Genomic DNA, 3,348 nt, shown 5'->3' with positions numbered 1-3,348 from the left:
TATCATCTTAACATGCAAACACACACACACACACACACACACACACACACACACACACACCAGGATCCATTCAGAGGGTAACCACAGCAAAGGTCATGCTTCAGCATGCCAATCTCCTGCTGTAATTGACCAGTGATGTTTAGTGATCATTACCCCCCTCTTCCAGCATAGCATGGGGGACCCATCGTTTCGTCCACTCTCACAGGAGGAGAGTCCAATGAGGCACAACTCACAGCAGGGGGGTGGATATTTTATATATGATTTCATAATTGGCAAGCTTAATTGGTCACAGTTGTTATGAAGAGAATGGGTTTGGCTGAAGGTATTAGTTGAATTGGGGGTTCAAAGTTCAGGCCAAAGTTGTGTGGAGACAGCTGCCATAACTGTTAACTGTCATCTCCTGTTGGTCCAATTAGACACCACCTCGGTAAATGATACACCAGTATCATTTAAGTCAGAAATTGAAAGGGGGGAAAAGTGTACCTAATAGTATTTGTACATAAGTGTATTGGCTGTGCTTAATTATTAAACTGATACATAACTACATATTACTCTGTGATACGCCATTCTAGGCTTTTTGTTTATTTTATTATTATTTTTTTTTCTTTTGTCAGCATGAAATGACAATTCACTATATCAGTTTTCTGAATACGTTATAGATCTTATTGTGAACATTTATTTATTTATTTATTTATTTAAATGTTTGGACCTTGTTATGTCCTCATAAAATGTTAGGACTGAACCTTCCGGTGAAGACAACAGGCTTCACTCAGATCCTTTTTAACCCCAGTGAGAGGATAGCATGAGTATTCACATATTCCCTCTTTCCATTCATTCATCCCTCCAACTTGCGTACGTCAGGGAACATTTTCTGTCCTGTGCGCAAACTCTTTTCTCCTACTCTACTCTATTCTGACAGTATTTAGTGTATAGCTCTGCCTGACTTGTTCCTGTACAGTATGTTTGGTTTATTCAAGAAATCCTGAATCCCTAAGTGGATCTGTTTGATGCTTAGGGCAGTTCTCTAGTGTTTATCCTCCTCCAGGACGGAAAAACACAGAGCCCTGATGGTTTCCTGATGGATACAAATTCAGATGGAACAGTGTAGGTTCAAATTTACATTTTTGGGTGATGAGGGATAGTCATCTTTTTACACCATGGAGTCCCCTTCTTTCCTGCAATAGCACATTCCCACTTCAAATGATTCATGGTACAGCCAGGGATTTTCGTTGGAACAGCAACAAAGCAAGAATGGATGGTCTTTCCTCCATTCTTTGCTCTCCTGTGCAAATCCACTCAGCACAATACCAGACATGTCCACTGATCCTTTTTGAATCCCAGTATTATTCCACTTATGCGAGTGGTCACTCAAAACGTATGTGACTGGGAACCAAAGCTGTCAAGTTTCCCTCAGTTGAACAAAAGATCAGTTTTTACAGGACTTAACCTAATAAAAATCCAATCAACCACCAATGCATATAACTAAGTTCTCATCCAATATTTACAAAACTGTCACACTACAGTATAAAAGATCAGTTGCTACTTCTGTTTTATTATTTTATTTAACTTTAAAGGTGTACTTCTTAAAGAGTTAGTTCACTCAAAAATGAAAATTCTGTCATTAATTACTCGCCGCTGTGTTCCGATCCCATAAGACCTTGGTTCATCTTCGCAACAAAAAATTCATTATTTTTGAGGAAATCTGAGAGCTTTATGACCCTCAATAGACAGCATGTTTACGTTCACTTACCTGTCCTTAAGTGAGGATCATCCCTCTCTGACCTTAATGAATCCTCCACATGAGAGAATCTCAGCTGCATAATTTTTGCTGGTGGGGACTACGTGTGCACTTTCCCCGAATTTTAATTGTCAGCTGAGTGGCACTGGTTCCAAAACATGTGTTGGTGTGGGTTTGAGTCTCACGCTGTGGAACTTTGGATCAGTTGTTGCCAAATGGACAGAGAGTCGGACTTGTAACCCGAAGGTCTTGGGTTTGAGTCTCAGGTCTGGCAGGAATTGTTGGTGGGGGGAGTGTAAAACCAGTCCTCTCTCTACATTCAATTCCAAGATTGAAGTAAGACCCTTGAGCAAGGTTTCAATCCCCTGGGTGCTGCAGCAGTGATGTGTCCACTGGTGTGTGTGCATTTGGATGGGTTAAAATCAAAGAGCACAATCAGAGCACAGATTCTGAGAATGGGTCACCATACTTGGCCACACGTCACTTCCACTTTCAGAGGAAAGAGCATACTGATACTCTCCAAAATTGCACTAGGGTGACAAGTAGGAGAAGAATTGCTGAATTATCAATAAAAAATACCTTAATTTTTGTTCCAAAGACGAATGTTTTAAGGGTTTGAAATGTCATGATGTTGAGTAATTAATGACATAATTTTTCTTTTTGGGTGAATTATCCTTTTAAGTCAAGGGCAATCCCACAGTGTATAGCAACAAGCTTATCCAAGATGGAGAATAGGATGATAAAAAAAGCTGTATTTATATGGACAATAATAGAACAGAGCTCACTACATGACAAGATCAACCAAAGGACAAGCTGCTCATGTTGGGCTTTAATATCTGTTTTCCAGGTTCTGTTGTACACATCCAGTCATGTCAGATGACAAAATATAGATAAAGAGGAAAATCCAGCAGGGCAAACTTAGGGCTGTTTGTTTATTTGCTTTCACACATCCATATTCTGTCCATCACATACAGACACATGCAGTGAAAGAGATCAACAATATAGTGCTTGCAACCCTAGAAGCGTTTTTTTTTTCTTTTCTTTTTTTTTCTGCAGAGTTGTGTTAAAGTCCAATAGCATTGCTGGGCTTTAGCATTTCCATACAACTGACACCACAGCTTTATATACTAAAGAAACAGCTGCTAAACAGTTTATGAAGTTAAGCGATATGGACAGTACAACATGAAGTGAACTGAAATAAACTGTCTTTATTTCTAGGATACATTTTTTTCTGTTTAATTGATCAGTGATCTTTTTAAAGGGGTCATGAAATGCCTGTTTTTATGTTAATATTTATTATTATTATTATAATTATTATTATAATTATATATTTGACAGTCTACATCCTTCACGGATGGGCACTGCTGTGATTTAGGTTAAAAACGCATAAATACTGTAAGTACATTACAAACAATCTGTTTAACAGAAAAAAGCAAAGTGACATTCCTGTTAGATCCAATCACAGCCTCGTCTTTTAGTTTCAGTCTTTTTGGAAAATCCTGTGTCTAACTGTGCCTTATTTGTAAACAAATCTGCGGTAAAATTAAGTAAACAAAAGTCAGAGTCCTTACTGAGGTATTATGGAATTTCTTTGAAAACAAAGTTCATTC

The 3,348-nt window shown here is 38.3% G+C and overlaps 1 pseudogene; it reads right to left on the bottom strand.

Moving 5' to 3' along the window:
• Positions 1-831: 831 nt before the first annotated feature.
• LOC127965584 (SUMO-conjugating enzyme UBC9-B-like) lies at positions 832-1,318 on the bottom strand (annotated as a pseudogene).
• Between the last annotated feature and the right edge of the window lie 2,030 nt (positions 1,319-3,348).

This window comes from Carassius gibelio, chromosome B9 (genome assembly GCF_023724105.1).
Source record: "Carassius gibelio isolate Cgi1373 ecotype wild population from Czech Republic chromosome B9, carGib1.2-hapl.c, whole genome shotgun sequence".
Classification (NCBI taxonomy): domain Eukaryota; kingdom Metazoa; phylum Chordata; class Actinopteri; order Cypriniformes; family Cyprinidae; genus Carassius; species Carassius gibelio.
This window is presented reverse-complemented; position numbering and strand designations above follow the sequence as displayed.